Below are 21,626 nucleotides of genomic sequence, written 5' to 3'. Positions count from 1 at the left end.
CTAGAATTTTTAAGAGGAAAGGAAACAGGGAGTATACACTTTTGGGGGACTTTATGTGAGTTTAGAGTCCCCTGTGCTGAAAACTGTGGTGTATTCTTATAGAGTCAGTTCTTATAGGTATTTTGGCTCAAGTAGTTACTTACAGGAACTAAGTATTGACACAGAAAACTTTAGAAAGGACTCACCAACATGCTGTTCCCCACTCACTGGTGCAGAGAACTATTCTGAGTTCATCAGAGCTATTCCCAATGGCACTAATTTGTCCTAATGGTAGGGTCATATCAGATAGAATGACCAAGCTTTCGGGAAGTACACTAATGTTGTGATAACATATTCTGATAAGATTGTTATTCTGAGGCCAAAGAATGAGGCCATGCTTCTTGGGGGATTCCCAATATGTGGGTGGGGGGCTCATCATCATCATCACTCATCCTGGGTGGAGGCAGATATCAAGGAAATAAGAACTTGAATGATGAAAATTACACAGTGAAGTAGACATTTTTCCTGCCTGGTGTAGGGGGTCTCAAGAGGTGAGGTGAAGCTGAGACACAGATATATTCAGTGACGCTGTAAAAAGAAGATGATCTAGTCCTGCCATGCACTCATTTATCTTATTTTCAAGAGGTACATATGGGGTGATTACTATATGCCAGGTACAGGAAGATAACACTGAAAAAGTAGATACAGCTTCTATCCTTGGAAAGCTTATCATCTAGGAGGGGGAGATAAGTATTAAATGGCTTTTTAAAAATCAATTTTATTTGTCTATTATTTCTAATTGTGGTCAAATACACATAAGTATTTACCCTCTTAACCATTTTTACACGTCCATAGTGGCATTAAGTACATTCACATAGTTGTGCAATCATCACCACCATCCATCTCCAGAACTTTTCATCTTTCAGAACTGAAACTCCATACCTATCAAACAAGAACCCCCATCTTCCCCTCTTCACAGCACCTGACAGCCACCATTCTACTTCCTATCTCTATGAATTTAACTACTCTATGTATCTCATACAAGTAGAATCTTATATTTGTCCTTTTGTCACGAGCTTATTTCACTTAGCATTGTGTCTTCAAGGTTCATCCAGGCTGTGCTTGTGTCAAAATCCCCTTCCTTTTTAAGGCTGAGTAATATTCTGTTGTATGATTCCACCACATGTTATTTATTCATTTATTTGTTGATGGGCACTTGGGCTGCTTCCACCTTCTGGCTACTACGAATCATGCTGCTATGAACATCGGTGTACGAAGGTGTTGGAGTCCCTGATTCTACTTCTTTTGGGTGACAAATAGCTTTTTAAACATGAAAAATAAAAACACAACTATGAAATGTGAAATGAAAGATCCCTGAGCAGTGAAAGTAGTACAGGGTGCCTAGACCTGATTAGGCAGTGAGAGACTTATTGGGGTGCATTCCTGGAGGAAGTGACACTTGAGACAAGGCCAAGGATGGTGTCGCATGAACCAGGGGAAGGGGAAGAAGTAAGAGCCCTTCTAGGTTTCTGCAGGAGCAAGCCGGAGACTTAAAAGAGCACATGACTCAGAACCTGGAGGAATTCTATGTGTGAATAGATCAGGAGGAAGGTTAAGACTCCTTGGGACCCGTGTCTGTGGGCTTTAAGAAAAGTAAAGTAGGCGAATATTTGGAAATGTCAGTTTGCCAGGCTATTTTCGTTTCTTTATCTCTGACATTCAAAATAAAATCTTTTTTTAAAAATGGACTTGTCCCAAGTTTGCTGTGGAGAGCATTAAGGAAAGCATTTGCACGGAGACAGCAGCCTCCATAGGAGCAGAGATGGAGATCAGACCAGTGGCAGTCCCACAGGGACCTTGGTGATGGAGGGGTAATGTTGTGGCTTGACTTTGATGATGGGACCAGTGCAGAAGAATCTTGCAGCCCCTGGAGGCCTCTGAGATAACTTGTGTAGCCCTGGAAAAGTGCCCTTATTTTCTGTCATGGGTTGATAACGCTTGCCAAGTTGGTACATATGCACGTTGTATCCCTTTCCAGGTTTATTCATTTATTTAAGGGCTAGGCTACATGCTTTTGTGGCTAACTGAAGGTGGAATTGCTCACATTCCAGAATCTATAGTACTTATACCAAAGGAAAAAATATGTAACAGTTTGCTTCTCTTATTACAAATGTCAAGGCTATCAGCATATTCACTGTGAAGTCCATATATTCTAAATAGTGTACATAGTCTCTTGGTTCTTAGCCCCAAGCAATTGACTTTTGGATCAATATGCTTTAAAAATCATTGGTTTGCAACCTTAAAACATTGTCTCAGTAACAAAGCATGAGCCCCTTTGGCTTTGGCCACTGAAAAACTCAAATTTAGTGACCATTTGCGGAAACCAGCCCCTCTCAGTGGCAAGGGCTTTCTCTGCTTGTTTCCTTTCTGTTTCAGCTCTAACTTACAACTAACTCGTCTGATTTAAATACAATCAGACGTTTCAAGTACTGTGGAAACAGATCAGGCTCACATAGCAAAAGAATTCTTATCATCTGTACTAGTAGAAAATTTCAGCTACTGACATTCACTGGATAGCCTAATATTTTCCCTAAATGTTCCAATTCTTCTCTTTAGTTGGAAGCAGAAAGTCTTAGCTGAGCCCTGGATGCCTGTGGGATGTAAATGGGACATTTTTAGTAAAATTAGTTTGCTAAGATTATAAACAAAGAAAGAGAGATAACATTTCTAGATTACCTCAAGAATCACAAAAACTAAGTTAATAGTAACACCACCTTATTGATGGGAAAACATGAATCATATTTAAGTTTGGGGCTGTCAGAGGAGTCAATCGCAGTGGTAGATCTATGGCTTTAACAGTCACATATGTTCATAGGAATGATGAGCTTAAATTTCTGCTATTGGTTGTGTGTGTGTGTGTGTGTGTGTGTTAGAGGTGCACATGATCACCCCCACATAATCGGTTATCACTTAATCAATTAACTATTGGGGCAATCTTGTCAAATTTAGTGGTAAGCTGAAAGCAGCAGTAGTGGCAGCTGCAATTTTGATCTGTGTATCCTTGCCCAAGTAAAGAATTTACAGCCAATATTAGTACATTAAAATCAGACACTGATTTTACTGATTGGTACATCAGACACTGTATGAATAGGTGGCTTTGTGGTAGCCTTATAAAGGAAGGCAACCAACACTAAAATGGTTTTTAAAGTATTTATTTGCAGTCCCCCTCCACTTTCTTAACCATTACCTGGTAAAATGCCCCTTTTCTGCTGACACTGTTTATCAGATTATGTATCCTATAAAAGTAAAACACTGCCCTTGCCTGGTGAGAATATATTCTGTTCATAATCCTGGTAAGTTTACGTAAGTGGATGCATAAACTATGTTCTCCACACAACAAGTAATTTGAATGCATATGAGATGAGGCAAAGAAAGACTATATTTTCCTACTTAACATACTGTTGGGAATCTTGAAGTGGAGAGAAATGAAGCAAATTATTACACCCATGAATCTCAGAGAGGTCATGGGGACTTAAAGGAGTGAATCATCTCATTTATTCAGCAGTGCAGAGTTACAAACATCTCCATATCGCGATTGTTCATGTAACTGAAGGTCGTTTCTGTGAATGCCAAAACTTTCAAATTTCTTACCTTTCTGAAATAATTTCTAAAGGTATGCATTGCAGATCTCCTTATCTTCTTAAGTGTTTGCAGACATTTGTGACATTTTAGAAACTTATGATTCTTGTTTGGGGTAAATGCCTATTGATATCACTTTTACACAGAGCAGGTGCTTCAGGGGTGGACGTGGGCTGCCATATTTGCCCTGGGATGCCATCTTCACCAGTCACAACTGATGGAACTAGAAATGTGTACCTGAATCAGTCCAATCCAACAATTTTTTTTTTTGAGAATTCAGATTTGGGGTACAAAGACACTGAGGTAAGCAGATGCAAGGTGAAAAGTGTGTTAACTCTTTCTAGGCTGCAGTCACACCAGGGCCAGACAATGCCACCTGCAAGCTGAAGAGCAGGTTATGCAGACAAGAGATGGTGCACAAACAATGAGGCCACCTTCAGGCAGGGTAACAGGGTCACATGACACAAAACTGAAGGATTTCCTTACAAAGAACTGCCTCTAGGGTTTTGTCTTGTTTTGTTTACCATCGAAGAGAATTGATGAAATGGTCAGGCACTTGGGAACTCTCTGACATCCAGTTCATCTGTTACTTTATTTCAGGCTTCTTTCCTTCCCTGAAACTATTCACTGGGATCCTAAGACAGTCCCCACACTCTCTAACTTGGCCTTTGTGTATGCTTACTATTCCTTCTGCCTGAAAATTTCTTTTCTTCCTCTTAGCATGTTCCCTGTGTGCAATTCTACTAATGCTTGAAGACCCAGATAAAATAACATTTTCTTCAACAAGTCTTCCTTAGATCATCAAGCCAAAGGAAATTCTCCCTCTCTTTAAATCATAGCCTTCAGGTCAGTCTCTGCCATCATCGCTGCTGCCCTCTATCTGGTATTAGAACAATCCACACACATTCATTTCCTCTGCTAATTCATTACACTCCCCTGTGAACAAGATCTCTTTCTGATTCTCGATTGACTCTCCAATACTAGTGTCTTGCACAGAACACAGCACAAAGTAACTGTCCATTAAATTATGTATTTATTTAGGAGACAGGGTCTTGCAATATTGCCCATGCTAGACTCAACTCCTGGGGTCAGGGGACCCTCCTGCCTCAGCCTCCAAGGTAGCTGACACTATAGGCTCCTGCCACCATTTCTTTCACAATGAATGAAAGAATGAAGATCTAATCAGCTCTAAGAATTCAGGATCAGTGTTTTTGATTTATACTAAATCTTGCCATAATTGGATAAAATCATGTGCCCAGATGTTCCTCTCTTTCCCACAGTCAGCCATCTTTGAAATAAACTATATGTTTGTCAAACCATAGGGGTAATCATTTTCCCTTTAATCTTATAATAAAAAATGAAAAACTCCTAGCATCATCTGATTTTTCAGCTGGAGCTGCTTTGCTGTTTCCAGGATAATCAAGTGGTTCCCAAAGGAGCTGAACACATGGTTTAGAAGCTCCCCGGGGCTGGGGCTGAGTCCAGAGAGGGAACAGGTAATGATGAAAATCTGTGCTGGGTGACTTAGCAGTTATTTCCCATTGATCATTCAGAACTCTGTTGATGAAAGGAGCCAAATAAAGCACTTTTGAAGTGGCAGCATTGCAAAGAGGGGGTGAAGACTTAATAACTTTGATTTGGTCCCTCTCTTATTTGATTAAAAAAGCTGGAAAAGAGGGAACAGAAAAAAAGGAAAAAGAAATAATTCTCCCAAGCTCCTGAGCTAGTGACGTCCTTGCTGTCTCTGTGCACTAAGTGCAGCAAAGTGCGTAGCGAATGCGTAAGCAGAAATATTTAATATGTGTGATATAATTATGTGGTGTTGGTTCGCTGATTTCCTAGCATTATTCTGCACATCTCTCTCGAAGGAGCTATCCCAGTGAAATGAGATTTTAATAAAAAGAATCTGTACGGTATATTGTTGAACATTCAGAACACTTCTGTCTTTCCCGGTGACGCTGGACTGAGAACACAATCCTATTTGAAAATATGATGTTTACATACAAATATAATTTGCCAGAGCAAAATAATATAATTTCTCCCCACAATCAACTGAACACATGTACTTTATTAAGCTTCCCTTTTGGAGGACTTTTTTTCCCCTAGATGGGCCCTGTTTATTTGTTTGGGTTATTTCCTCCAGCTGTTGCATCAGAGCTTTGTGTAATTACCTTGTGCCCCAAAGGTGAATTTTTCTTGAAAACTTAGCATCAATAATTTAGTTGGTGCTATGGTTTGGATAGAGTTTGTGTGGTCCTGCCAAGTCCCATGTTGAAATTTATCCCCAGTATTGGAGATGGGGCCTAATGGAGGTGTTAGGATCACAGGGATGGATGCTTCATGAAGGGCTTGGTGCACTCCTCAAGGTAATGAGCGAGTTCTCAGTCTATTAGCTCCCATGAGAGTGTTCCCTCAAGAGCTGGCTATTAAAATGAGCCTGGCTCCTTTCCTCTCTCTCTTGCTGCCTCTCTTGCCATGTGATCTATACACACCAGCTCTTCTTTGCCTTCTGCCATGAATGGAAGCAGCCTGAGACCCTTACCATAAGCAGATTCTAGCACCATGGCTCTTGTACAGCCTGCAAAACTGTGAGCCAAATAAACCTCTTTTCTTTCTTTTTTTTTGAGACAATATCTTGCTCTGTCACCCAGGTTTTAGTGCAGTGGTATAACCATGGCTCACTGCAACCTTCCAGCCTCAAGTTATCCTCCCACCCAAGCCAACTGAGTAGGTGGGACCATAGGTTTGTGCCATCACACCTGGATAATTAAAATAAATTTTTTTTGTAGACACGGAGTCTCACTATGTTGCCCAGGATGGTGAGGTCCTGGGCTCAAGCAACCCTCCCACCTTGGTCCCTAAAAGCGCTGGGATTACAGGTGCAAGCAACCACACCCAGCTAAACATCTTTTTTTTTTTTTTTTTTTTTTTTTGATAAATTACCCATCCTCAAGTAATCTCTTATAGTAACATAAATGGACTAAGACTGCTGGGTTCGGGGTAGTTCCCTGCAGCGTACTCTTTGATGCTTGCAAATCTCCATGGATGCAGTTTTCACAAATTTAATTCATATACACTGCTATCGAAACCAATCTTACTCATTTGACATTAGTATTGTTCCTTAGAGTGAGGCAGGTATCAGAGTGATTTTCAGTTTCCACGCTCTTCCTTTCCTGGCTAAAGATCAAGACTAGAAATTCCTTGGCTATAAGGGTATAAGCTGTTGCTAGTCTCCTTGTTCAGTAACGCTGTGCAGTGTAATGCTGGTCTTTGAATAACTCAGCAGTCTTTGTATATGCTATCTAGCTTAATCCTTACCCAGGTATTGGAGAGGAGCAAAAAAGTCAAATATCTTTCTGGCCAGCAAAAGTACACTTGCTCCTCCCTCCAGTAGCCTCACCAATATATGGAGGCCTTTGATGCATCAACTTCCATATCCCCAGCCCTTCCCATCCTAAACCAAGTCGAGAGACTCTGTGCATCCCTCTCTCTCTCTCACTCTGTGTGGGTGTGTATTGAGAGAGAGAGAGATCATAAAGACAAAAAGAGTGAATGAAGTTTTTGCTTGAGAGCTCCAAAACAAGGAGGTTGGGTCACTGGTAAGTTCTTACAAGCCATAGGTCATGTAGACTACTAGGAAGAGCTCAGAGCCTGGAGATTTGAATTTTAGTCCTTTTCTGTCTTCAATGCATTCAACTGTTATGGTGTTCCTTCACCTCTTTTTTACCTGTCCATGGGAATAAAGAGAGGATTTTCGATGTCGTTATATATGGATGTGCTGGGTACTAACAGGAAAAAGCTGGCTTAAGAAGAAAGAATACCTTCAGAGTGCGCTATGCAGGGAAGTGGAAGCTTGGGAGGTGAGAGGGAGCACATCGGTGAGCACAGAGAGTGGTGCTAGGGGAGACACAGAGGAAAAGAAGAATGAGAATGGACTCTGACAAGGGTGGAAACTGAAGCCAAGTGGTGCAGAGCGATGAAAGAACACTGCCCAGTGTGTGCAGTAGATTTCAAAATGGAATTGTTGGTCCTACCATGGAATTGTACATCCTTCCCTTGGGTTATCAATCTCCTTCTGAATGACTATTGTGTTGGAGATGCTCCCATCTCAGATCCCTAAACCTGATAGGACCTAGAACCAGACCAAAGACGGAGTGGAGCAGGGAGCTGTGATTAGAGCTAGTCAGGCCCCCTGGATATGATAGTAGCCATCTCCACTCACAGTGCAGGGAACAGCTAATGGGAGAAGATGATGGATATTCCAGCACAATTCCCAACATGTCTCATTGAGTGCGTGGGAGAGGGATTTCACATAATGAGATTCAGGGTAGGGCTCTAGCTGTCAGAAGTGGTGAGGGTGATGGTGGCCAAAACACCAAGGCAGGCTCAGTGTTTGGAGGTGAGTGGTGAATATTAGAAATCAAGACCCTGGCAGAAATGTAGTCCTAGAAACTAGAGCCCCAGAGAGGCTAGAAGGTGTGATTTGGAGAAATATAGTGGGTGAGTTTATTTAAATATTTTAGTATTATTATTGTGTTTGTTATCTAAATCTCCCCACTAGAATATAAGTGCCACAAAGGCAGGAGTTTTGTTTGTGTTGTTAATTGCTATATTCCCAATGATGGCAGTGGTGGGCCATTTGGAGTGGCCACTGCCATTGCACCAGCTGCAGCAGGGAGGTGTGGGCAGTGGTAGCAGGAGTGACTGCAGGAGCAGGAATGACAGCAGTGTGTCCCCTGTGTCCTGCATCCCTGAGGCAGCCAACTGCGCCACCCACTAGCAGGGGAGCAGTGTGATTGGGCATGAAGGGGTGGGCAGAAAAGGGCCCAGCAAGGACCTAGAGCCCCCACTCCAGGCTGTGAGGAGGTGTGGCCAGGGTGCACACTCCACAGAGCAGGTGGGACCCCTGCCCTCTCAGGTGCAGGACCCAGGCGTTCACTGCACTCTGCACCCTCAGGGACTGAGGAAGGCCCCCTCACTTGCCCAACAGGCTCAGGGATGTCTGCTTCCACTTCTTGGCCTCTCCCAGCTCCTAGCACCTGCTCTGATCTTGGAGCAGGGTTGGAGTTGAGCCTGGGTCCTGTCACAGCCTGGCCAGATGTGCGCACATGTGAGGCAGCACTGATGCACCAGCTCCCTGTTTCCTTGGTTCCCTCCAGACTTTAGGTGTCGACGAGCTCAGTGGGGAAGCTGAGGGGGTGCTGAGGGCAGCTCAGCACTGGCCTGCAGGTGCCCCTTGGTACAAGCAGCCTGGGCACCATGGGTGATGGCAGGAGGCAGAGAGGCTCCTGGGTGGAAGGGAGAGGGTCTTCAGTGAGTCCCCACCTTCAGGTCAGGGAGGGCCTGAAGGTTGGGGGCTGGTCTGTCAGTCCCATGGACCAGAGTGGGAACTTGTGATGCCTTTTCCGGGCCCACCCATGGCTGTCCATCAACCAATCAGCACTCACTTCCTCCCCTCTGAGGCCCATAAAAGCCCCAGGTTGAGCCAGAGCTAGACAGAGGGCAGGAAGACCAGCTGCAGAGAGAAGCTATGCTCTCTGCTAGGAGCTGAACACCTAATAGGACACCCTGGCTGCAGAAAGGAACTGCCCCCTGTGGGTCTCCTCTGAGCTGTTCTATCACTCAATAAAGCTGCTCTTCATCTTGATCACTCTCCACTGTCTGCATACCTCATCTTCCTGGTTGTAAGACAAGAACTTGGGACCTGCAGAACAGTGAGGCTAAAAGAGCTGTAACCCAAACAGGGCTGAAACATGCTCCTTGCTCTCGTACATCGAAGGTGAAGAGAAGGAGAGATGAGCTGTGGCCCTTCAGGGAGCCCAGACCTGGGAGCTCCCCAAACCAGGGCTGTGACTCCCTCACTGGGGCCCTGTGGTTCCTGGCATCTCCAAGCTTCCAGGTGTCACTGCATTCACCAGTGTCAGCCAAGGAAACTGCTTGCAGTGCACCTGGTCCAGCCACAGCCTCACAGAGAGCCAGTGCCCATGCCGGCACCTGGAGCTGCCCACCCTGCAGCAGCAGCCAGCATGTCTGTGCAGTGGCCAGACCCCATAGTCGCTCACACACCCCTCACTGCTCCACGCCTGACTCGCAGTCTCCCTTGGGGACATGGGATCCAGGCTGGTAGCATAAGCTGAGCATAGCCTGCCAGGCCATGTAGGTGGAATGAGCCCAGTGGGCCCAAGCAAAACTTGGGCAAAGGTACCATTGACCACAGGTTTCTGGCCACAAAAGCAACACCCAAAGATCCCGTAATACCAATACATGGAATGTGCCTGGCACCTAGGAGGTCCTCTATAAATATGTGTTGAATAACTGAATCCAAATTGTCCTGGGAGCTGGGCATGGGGGTGTGGTATGTGGCAGGGGGCATGTGAGTGTTTGTATGAAGAACCATGGGCCTCTGTGGTACAGGGTCCCTCAGTGGCTGGCACGCCATGTCAGGGTCATTCACACAACATTTTTGGCCATGGCGTTGCCCTTTGTTAAATCAATATCATTCACCAGATGGAGGGTTGATGCATGGTCACTGTGGCTTACCGTCAGACCTTTGAATCAGTAACTGCTAAGCAAAAGCAGCCAAAATTCAGGTTAGAGGTCAAAGGAGTAATTTAGGGCCAAAAAATTTTCATTTTAGTTTGCTTCCAGTTTTCTATCAGTGAGTAACATGGTAGCTTAACATCAATAACCAGGGGAGAGATGGGAGAGATGGAACTACAGCCTGGTGGATTCCCACTCTTGGTAATCTTCTGCTTCTTAAGTAGACCAGGAGATGAATGTGACGTACCCAGTTCAATTTTGTCTGTCTCCTCTTTAAGAGTGGGTAAAGGATACTCATAGGGACAGCTTTGGGGCTGTTACTTAACTTTCTAGGTTCCAAAATCTTAAGATTCAAAAAGACCTTAGCAGACACTTAAGAGGAGGGTGGTTGCAGGAACCCTGGACCTAGACCCTGTCCTGACTCTTACTCCTAATCTACCCTGGGGGAGATCAGCTAAACTTGCCAGTCCTCCATTTTGTTGTCTTTAGAGTGAGGATAACTAGTTCCTCTTGCAGTTTGTTGTGGGGATCAGAGGGGACAACTCCTGTGGAATTCTTATGAGATTGTGAAGGATTATCAACACTTACACATCCTAAGTTGAATTAATCAGCAGAAAATGTATTTAAATCAATATTTTTCTGGCTTTAGTGTTGGGACTATGTATGCATGTGATATAGATGAAGTAAACCCCCAAACTCTTTCACCTGAAACAATCAGATAATTGCATTATTAGCATTATTACTTGGTAGTGGAGTGAGGAAGGGGGAGGTGGTTTCGTGGACCGTATGTAGCCCTAGTGTGAGTACTGTATTTTGAGGCAGTGTCATGGATTCCTGAGGGAGGTCAGGGAATTGTTCTGGCCATCTCCTAAAATAAGAATAACAGTGACTGTCACCTTCACAGTATTGTTATTTCTATTTGCTATTAAAGGCACTTTATGACTTTTTGTTCTTGAGACAGGGTCTTGCTGTGTCAGCCAGGCTGGAGTATAGTGGTACAATCATGGCTCACTGCAGCCTCAGCCTTCCAGGCTCAAACCATCCTCCTCCCTTGGCCTCCTGGCCTGCCTTGACCTACCAATGAATGCCACCACAGCTGGCTAGTTTTTAAATTTTTTGTAGAGATGAGGTCTCAAACTTCCGGTCTCAACTCATTCTCCTGCCTCAGCCTCCCAAAGTGCTGGGAATACAGGTATGAGACACTGTGCCTGGGCCAGCACTTTATTATTTATTTATTTATTTATTTATTTATTTATTTGAGATGGAGTTTCATTCTTGTTGCCCAGGTTAGAGTGCAATGGTGTGATCCCAGCTCACTGCAACCTCTGCCTCCTGGGTTCAAGCGATTCTCTGGCCTCAGCCTCCCGAGTAGCTGGGATTACAGGCATGCACCACCACACCCAGCTAATTTTGTATTTTTAGTAGAGACAGGGTTTCTCCATGTTGGTCAGGCTGGTCTCAAACTCCCAACCTCAGGTGATCTGCCTGCCTCGGCCTCCCAAAGTGCTGGGATTACAGGTGTGAACCACCCCACCTGGCCCAACATTTTATTTTTTAAAGCAAAACTTACACCCTGAACTTACTCTGGTAGATTCTCCAGGGAGAGCTTTTCTCCTTACTGTGCAGCGAGTCTCCCAAGGAGCCATGGAGCTCCTGCTTAATAGAAATCCACTTAATAGAAGCCCACGGTGATCCCACGGTGATCAACTTATGAATAATCACCAACTCACCCTCCTCACACAACAGGTTGGGCATGTCTCTGCTCCCAGCTGTTCTGCTGTGGCTGTGAGCTGGAGTTCCACACTCCTCCTGTGTCACTCAATTTTTAAAGTTGTAAATCTTTAAAGTTGTAAAGTTTTAAAATCTTTTACTATAACATACTGTGGTGTAATTGATGAGTTTGCACATGTGTCATGTTGCATGAGTGTATCTGTAAGACAAATGAAGTGTCATACAGTACTCACACTAGGGGTACATACTGTCCACAAAACCCCCTCCACCTTCCTCACTCCGCTACCGAGTAATAATGCTAATAATGCAATTTCCTGACTGTTTCAGGTGAGAGAGTTTGGCGGCATAATTTCTTTCCTTAAATAAGTGCCATTTAATTACACTCAGGGTCCAGAACTTTCCCCAGGGTAACCTCTCCCTGAGAATCACAGAGGAAATCAGTGGATAAACAAGATTTGTTTCTGTACTGTCCAAATCCCCCTGAAGATGAATTCTTGCTTCTTTTCTAATCTCTGTCCTGTGGCACATATTTAAAATCTAAATCTCTCCCTCTGCTTTTCTGTCACACACAAACATGTATGATCTCATGGCAAGTTTTAGAGACAGGACAGGTATAATTATAACCACTGGACACATGATAGACTTGAGTCTCTAAGTGTTGAATGAACTTTTCCAGGTTACACAACTAGTAAGCAAAGTGGGGGATCGAACTTCAGGTGTTACTGTTTGGTGGTGGTTGTGGCCTTTACAGTGTGTATTTTGACTGCACCACATAAAATCAGGAGGCAGCATAGCTAAGAAGTTAAAACTTTAGGAATCTGGAGATGGCCTAGTTGTGACTTAGGACATGTAGTCAATCTCTCTGCCTCAGTTTCCTCACCTGTAAGTGAGGATAACAATAGTCTAAAACAGGATACAACATGTAAAATGCCTAAAACAGGATAGAAAGCATTTAAAGCAAGTAGCAATTATTAGTATTTAAATATTTTCTCAATCTTTTCTCCCATTTAAATGTCTTTACTTTTAAATTAAAATTTTTATTTCATTTATTTCTATTAAAGTTTTGATTTTGATTTTCTAAATGTAATGGATTCATATGGATTGAAAATCACAAATTACCAAAATCTATACTCTGCAAATTTCCTCTTTTACTCCTGTTTCCTATCCTCCTAGCCTCAAAGCAGCAGCGAATTTACTAATTTCTTTTTGTGTGTCCACCCAGGGATGGTCTTTGCATGTACACAGGGAAATATGAATTCTTATTCTCTGGACCCACAAACTTTTGCATGAACCATAGCATACTCTACATGTTGCTTTTGTCTTCATTTTCTTTCTTAATACTAATCTTGAAGTTATTTACATAGCCATATATGTAGAACTTTCTCATTCTTTTAAGTTTAATTTTACAACTGTATTGTGTTCCGTTGTATGAATGGAGTATAATTTAACCAGAGCCTTCCTGATGGACAGGTACACTATGCCAAATCTTTTACTATAACATACTGTGGTGTAATTGATGAGTTTGCACATGTGTCATGTTGCATGAGTGTATCTGTAAGACAAATGAAGTGTCATTTTATTAAATGGCTATATTTGCTTCTAATTTTGATAGAAACCATTAACCAGATTGCTTTCCATAAGATCATATTAATTTATACTCCTGCCTACAATGAATAGAAGTACAAGAGTGGCTATTCCTCATAGCTTCATCAACACAGGGACAATTATGTATATTAAAATTTTAAATTAAATTAGGAAAACATATCTTGAACAGTGAGTTTTCTTAAAAACATGGTTGAATACTCATTTTCATCTGTTTTTCTGTCACTAGGGAATGTTTCAAATGCCTTACATATGTTTTACATATGCTTTACATATACAAAGTGCTTACATGTTCCTTATATTTATTCCTAAAAATTTCACTTTTTGTTGCTAATGTAAATGGAATCTTCCATTATTTTCTCTAATTTGTTGGTGTTTGCATTTATGAAAGCCATTGATTTCTACATATTAATTTTGTCCTCTGTAACCTCACTGACTTCTCTCGTGTATAATGCTTTTTCAGTTGAATCTCTTAGAATTTTTAGATATAGAGTTATGCCTGAAAAGAGTGATAATTTTACTTTCGTCTTTCTATGTTTAACCTTGTCTTCATTTCTTTCTTAATACTAATCTTGAAGTTACTTTTATTTTCATTGAGTAGTAATTTATTTTTATTCCTGCATTAGAGGAAATATTCTAGTATTTTCCATTAAGCATGATGCTGACCATTGAGCTCTCGCTCTGCCTCCTGCTCTATGTAAATACACACACACACACACACACACTCATGTACATGTATACACACACAAATTTTTCTGACGCAAGTGTATATATGTATATATACATGTCTTTTTCTATTCCTATCTTGATGACTTTTATCAATTCAATAATGTGTGTAGTGTTAAATACCTTTTCTACATCTGAGATGATCATTTGGCTAATTCTCTTTAAATGTATGACTATGGTAACTTCTATTAAAATATTTCCCAATATTAAACTATCCTGGAACAAATTCCACTTGGTCATAGTATATGATCCTTTAATGTGGCACTTTTTTCAGTTGGTGGCATTGTTGGTAATATTTATGATTTTTCTATCAAATTAATAGTTATCTTTTTTGTGTACTGTTGGTTTTTGTTGTCAATGTTATGCTTAATTCTTTTAATGAATTTGGAAGGTTTAAAACTTATGTCAAATTTATTTACATAGAATTGAACAAATAACTCTTTTGTGATTCCTTCATTTTCATCAGTTTCTGTAATTATTTCCCACATACTAATTTTGTATTCTGTTTTTATGAGCTAATTTTTTTCTTGATTGGGCAATCTATTGATAACTAGTTTTTGTTTTTTGCTTTTTTTGGTATGTTTATTTTTCTCTAAGATCTGTCTTTTGGATTTATTTATTGGTCATACTGTTTTTCTGCTTTCTATCTCAATTTCTGCTTTTATCTTTATTAATTCCTCCCTTCTGTTTCCCTTCAGGGTATTTTGTTTGTTCTTTTTCTAACTTCTTAAGTTGAAGATGACATTTATTTTCATTCTTTCGTGCTTTCTTATATATTTAAAGTAACATTTTATAATTTAAGTATAAAAATATACTCACTTTGAAGGCATAGCATGTTACACCAAACGTCTGTCCCCTGACCCTTTTCTCCTTAGCATCTTCACGGTAATAGGCATACATACATTCTCAATAATTACATTAATTGATAAACACACAGTAAACAGATCCATGACAGAAGTGCTCCCTCTCCTTGCCCTTCTGCCCTGCAATACAAGTGTTGTTGCATCATATTTATTAGTATGCCCATGGGCTTTTGCGTTAGCAGAAGCATTACAGTGCTTTAGCCAAAACTATTCCCACCTCGGCCAAGAGTCCTGATGATTGGCTGCTTGATTTTGCAAGGGAAATACATTTTGATAAATGATTTGAGTTGGCACCAGTGATTCCAGAGTCCTTGCTTAAGGCTACAGAGTTTAGGTCCATCTGCAGATATGTGCAATCATAACCACGGTGTGTGTTTACACAGGACCTATTTTGGTCCTTGGACAGACTATGTCTTTTGCTCTCTTATTCCAGAGAGACAGCAGGAATAACATCAGGGACATAGGAAAAAACCAGAATTCAAAGTTTCTTACCAAGAGTTTTTTTTTATCTTCTGTTAGTAATGGAAAGGACCAAGTTGTGTGTAATCTGTAATCTTTTCCACATTGAATTCTTTCATTTTAAATAATATGTGTATCTATGCATGTGTATGTGTATGTACGCATGTATGTATAAAATCACCTCTGAGCGTAATTTACATACAATTCACCAATTTGCAGTGTACAATTCAATGAGATTTGACAACTGTATAGATTTGTTAGTGCCATGAGTATCATGGTGCAAAACATTTCCATCACCCCAGAAAGATCTGTTATGCCCTTTGGAATCAGTACAATTCTCCACACCTTGGCAACCATTGAAGCATCTTCCTTGTATCACTAAGGTTTGACTTTTGCAAAGAATCTCATATAAATGGAATCATATAGTATGTAACATTTTCTGACTGTCTTCTTTCTCTTAGTATAATTTTTTTCAAGAATCATCAATGTTGTTGTATCTATCAGTAGTTTATATTCCTTTTTATTGCTAAGAAGTATTCCATTCTATGGAGATACTAGTTTATATATAAACATTCACCAGTTGATGCATATTTTGAATCTTTATAGTTCTTGGAATTAAAAATAAAGCTACTATGTACATTCACATAAGAATCTTTTTGTGGACATATGTTTTCATTACTCTTGGGTAAATGTCTAGAAGTAAAGCTGTGTGGATCATATGTGCATATTAACTTCATAAAAAAACCAAATTATTTTCTAAAGTGGCTGTAGCATTTTAAGTTACCACTGGCAAACAAAGAGTGTTCCAGTTCTTCCACATCCTCAATAATACTTAATATTTGCCTTTCTAGTGGGAATAAAATGGTATCTCCTTATGGATTTAATTTGCCTTTCTTTAATAAATAATGATGGTGAGGATCTTTTCACATACTTGCTGTTTGTATATCTTCTTTGGTGTAGTATGCATTCAAATCTTTTGCCAATTTTTAAATTGGGTTGTTTGCCATATTATTATTGAATTGTAGGAATCCTTTTACATTCTGGGTATAAGCTTTTAATTAGCAAATGTTTTCTCAATCTGTAGCTTGCCTTTTCATTTTATTTTGTATCTTTCAAAAAGCAAAATATTTTGATTTTGACACAGTTCAATCTATGAATGTTTTATAGTGTACACTTTATCTTATTTATGAAGGCTTTGACCAACCTAAGTACACAAAAAAATTCACCTCTATTTTCTTCTAGAAGTTATATAATTTCAACTTTATATTTAGGTTGTGATCCATTTTGAGTTAATTTTTGTATATTTTTGAGGTAAGGGTTAAGGTTAATCACTTCCATGTGTGGATATTTTAATTGTTCCAGCATCATTTGTTATAAAGAATATCAATTTGCGCCGCTGTTGAAAATCAATAATTATATGTGTGAATTTGTTTTGATGACATAAATCATTATGTCGTCTACAATAAAGACACATTTTCTTCTTCTTTATTTATGATCTTTATGTTTTCATTTATTTTTCTTGCCATATTAAACTGGCTAGGACTTCCTATACAAAATTGCTTTTTGTTGACGTCACACGTTCTTGGCTTATTCCTAAATGTAAGGGGAAAACCTTCTTAACAAAGAATGAATTTGTTGTAAAACAATCACTACAGTGAAGCTAACTAACATATTAATTACCTTATCTAGATACTTTGTGTGTGTGTGTGTGTAGGACACTTGAGATCTACTCTCTCAGAAAATTTCAAGAGTGCAATACATTATTCTTAACTATAGTCACTTGTATCTCTTCTTATAAGTGTGCTAATCCCATCATGAAGGCTACTTCCTCATGGCCTAATCACCTTGCAAAGGCCCCCATCTACTAATACCATTATGTCTGAGATTAGGGTTTCAACATGAATTTTGGGGAAAGACAACTAGTCCATAGCCCTTCCTGCCAATGTGGTGAGAGGTAGCTTCAAAGCTAAAATAGCTTTTCCCAATCATGCCTCAGCCTTGGATTTCCTTTTACTTTATATTTTTCTTTAAATAATTTCAACTTTCATTTTAGATTCAGAGTCTACATGTGCAGGTTTATTACATGAGTAAATTGCATGATGCTGAGGTTTGGGGTACCACTGATCACATCACCCAGGTTGTGAGCATACTACCCAACAGTATTCAGGCCCTGCTCCCTTCCCTCCCTTCTCTCTCTAATAGTCCCCAGAGTCTGCTGTTGACATGTTTATGTCCATGACTTTCCAGTGTTCAGCTCCTGCTTATAAATGAGAACATGTGGTATTTGGTTTTCTGTTCCTGCATTCATTTGCTTAGGATAATGGCCTCCAATTGTATCCATGCTGCTGCAAAGGACATGATTTGGTTCTTTTCATGGCTGCATAGCATTCCATGGTGTATATGTGCCACATTTTCTTTATGCAGTCTACCACTGATGGACATCTAGATTGATTCCATGTCTTTCCTATGGTGAATAGTGCTTGCAATGTACATATGAGTACGTATGTCTTTTTGGTAGAATGATTTTTTTTCCTCTTGGATATATAGCCAGTAATGTGATTGCTGGGTTGAATGGTAGCTCTGTTTTAAGTTCTTTGAGAAATCTCCAAGTTACTTTCCACAGAAGCTAAACTAGTTTACATTCTACCAACAGTGTACAAGCATTCTCTTTTCTTCTCAGTCCTGCCAGCATCTGTTGTTTTTGACTCTTTAGTCATAGCCATTCTGACTGATATGAGATGAAATCTCATTGTGGATTTAATTTGTATTTCTCTGATAAGTGATGTTGAACATGTTTTCATATGCTTTTTGGCCACTTGTGTGTCTTCTTTTGAAACATGTCTGTTCATGTCTTTTGCTCACTTCTTAATTTTTTTTTTTTTTTTTTTTTTTTTTTTTGCTTGTGGAATTATTTAAGTTCTTTATAGATTCTGAATATCAGATCTTTGTTGGATGCATAGTTTGTGAATATTTTCTCCCATTCTGTAGGTTGTCTGTTGACTCTGTTATTTCCTTTTGTTGTGCAGAAGCTCCTTAATGTAATTAGTTCTCAGTTGTCAATTTTTGTTTTTGCTGCAATTGCTTTTGAGGACTTAGCCATAAATTATTTCCCAAGATTGATGTCCAGAATGGTGTTTTCTAGGTTTTCTTCTAGGATTCTTATAGTTTGAGGTCTTATATTTAAGTCTTTAATCCATCTGGAGCTAATTTTTATATCTGATGAAAGGTAGGGGTCCAGTTTTATTCTTCTGCCTATGGATAGCCAGCTATCATAGAACCATTTATTGAATAGGGGAGTCCTTTCCTCACTGCTTATTTTTGTTGATGTCATCAAAGATCAGGCAAAGGTGTGCTATAGGTGTGCAGCTTTATTTCTGGGTTCTCTATTCTGTTCCATTGGTCTATGTGTTTTTTGTTTGTTTGTTTTGTTGTTTTTGTTTTTTTGAGATGGAGTCTCACTCTGTTGCCCAGACTGGAGTGCAGTGGCACCATCTTGGCTCACTGTAACCTCCATCCCCCGGGTTCAAGTGATTCTCCTGCCTCAGCCTCCCCAGTAGCTGGGATTATAGGTGCCTACCACCATGTCTGGCTAATTTTTGTGTTTTTAGTGGAGATGGGGTTTCACCACATTGGTGGGGCTGGTCTCGAACTCCTGACCTCAAGGGATCTGCCCACCTTGGCTTCCCAAAGTGTTGGGATTAAAGGCATAAGCCACTGCACCCAGCCTATGTGTTTGTTTTTGTACCAGTACCATGATGTTTGGGTTATCATAGTCTTACAGGTTGAAATCAGATAATGCGACGCCTCTGGCTTTGTGTTTGTATAGGATTGCTTTGGCTATTTGGGCTTTTTTTTGGTTCCATATGAATTTTAGAATAGTTTTTTTCTAATTCTGTGGAAAACGCCATTGGTAGTTTGACAGGAATAGCATGGAGTCTGTAGATTGCTTTAGACAGTATAGCCATTTAATGATATTGATTCTTCCAATCCATGAGCATGGAATATTTTTCCATTTGTTCATGTCATGTATGATTTCTTTCATCAGTGTTTTGTAGTTCTCCTTGTGGAGATCTTTCACCTCCTTGGTTAGATGTATTCCTAGGTATTTTAATTTTTTGTGGGTATTGTAAATGGGATTGTGTTCTTGATTTGGCTCTGGACTTGGACATGATTGGTTCATAGAAATGCTACTGAGTTTTGTACATTGATGTGTATCCTGAAACCTTCCTAAAATTGTTTATCAGTTCTAGAAGCCTTTTGTTGGTGTCTTTGGGGTTTTCTAGGTATAAAATCATATCAGCTGTGAAGAGAGAGAGAGTTTGACTCCTTATTTTCCTATTTGGATGCTTTTTATTTCTTTATCTTGCCTGATTGCACTAGCTAGCACTTCTAAATACTATGTCGAATAGGAGTAGTGAGAGTGGGCATCTGTGTCTTGCTCCAGTTCTCAAGAGAAATACTTTCAGCTTTTCCCATTCAGTATAATGTTGGCTATAGGTTTGCCATATACAGCTCTGATTATTTTGAGGTATGCTCCTTCAATGCCTAGTTTGTTAAGGGGATTTCCTTTTAGAAAACTCAGAAACAGGTCCTGAGGCTGAAATCTTTGTCCCAGAGGTTCCCCCCACCCCACCCCTTCCTAATATCTTGTGAGCTGAAGCTTCCTCACAGCTGGAACTAATGCTGCTATAAATGCCTAACTTCTAAGGCAGTTTAGATATAAAGAAATGATTTCACAGAAGTTACTGATATGGAGGTTGTCACACTCAAGCTGAGATGTCTCACATAACTGGAAATGTGTAGCTGATTCCCAGAGGCTTTGATACTGTTTGGGGCAGACTCTAAGGCTAACCAGGCCATTTGGATATGCAGGAGAAAATACTTCCTAGCTTAATAGAATGGAAGGAATCTTGTTGGACTTCAGCAGGTATTTGGTCCTTCAACATGAGGAGCTTTCTCAGTTGGGCAGTGTGATGGTTAATTAGGAAGGCAGAGGTAATTAGAGTTGATTTATTGGAACAGCAGCTGCTAAATGACAGATTTCTTGTTCATCAGGCATCCTGAAGGTGGTGTCTTGGTATTTAGCTTCTTCTTATCTGGATAAACAGAGACTAATATCTGGGTACACTACCCTGCCCACAATCTTGTTCCATCCTTTTTGGGATCTTATTTAATGTACAATGTTCAGTGGTTTAAGGTGAGAGCAGATCCATTCACTGGGCCTCATATACTTGAAGCTGCATGATTATCAAACTTTCTGTCTGCTGACAAGGCAGAGAGGATAAGAGAAAGTTGATGAAAATGTCATAATTCTGATTCAATTAGTCAGTCAGCCTGGTCAACAGAAAGATGCCTACAGATTTTAATTGGTCTCGGGGGAGGAGAACAGAATGTTCTAAGATGTCCTTGTTCACCCTGATATTGCATTATCTGGGCCACAGGGCAGCTGCAGTCTTTCCCCCAGGGCTCAGGATGTCTGCCTAGAAATAAACTTCAAATTTAGTGTTAACCTTTTTACCACCATGTTGCTTCGAAACAGATACTATTCAGTGGAGTTAGCTTTAGAGATGTAAAATCTGTCCCATTTCTAAGTAGGTCAATATTATTCCTAGAATACTCACCCCAGAGGACACTGATGTTGTGGGATGAGCAGTTCTATCTAGGCAGGGGGGTCAGAAATTTGGGTCTGTGTTCTCCTGCTAATCTCACCCATTATTCCAGAAACCAGTGCTTTCACTTCTCCATGCCTTGGAATCTCTGTCAATAAAACAGGAATGGCTGTGCTCTTTTGAGAAAATAATCTGCTTTGAAGTCATAAAATCTATAGTACCAACCCTCACTTGTCCTAGGGGTGAAGGTTAAAGGTTTCATGATCAAATGACACTGTCATATTTTAGGAGCTTCTTTTCTACATACATTTTCAACTCATGAAATTCACAGGCTGTGTTAGGGTAGGCTAAGTTTTGCTGTGACAATAAACTCCCAAATCCCAAAGGCTATTCTTCACTTTCTGAATGGTCTGATGCAGGTTAGACTGCTCTCCTTGGTGGTTACTCTTCAACAGTGATGAGACATTTAGGCTGTTTC

This window comes from Rhinopithecus roxellana, chromosome 8 (genome assembly GCF_007565055.1).
Source record: "Rhinopithecus roxellana isolate Shanxi Qingling chromosome 8, ASM756505v1, whole genome shotgun sequence".
Taxonomy (NCBI): domain Eukaryota; kingdom Metazoa; phylum Chordata; class Mammalia; order Primates; family Cercopithecidae; genus Rhinopithecus; species Rhinopithecus roxellana.
Note: the sequence above shows the minus strand (reverse complement) of the source record.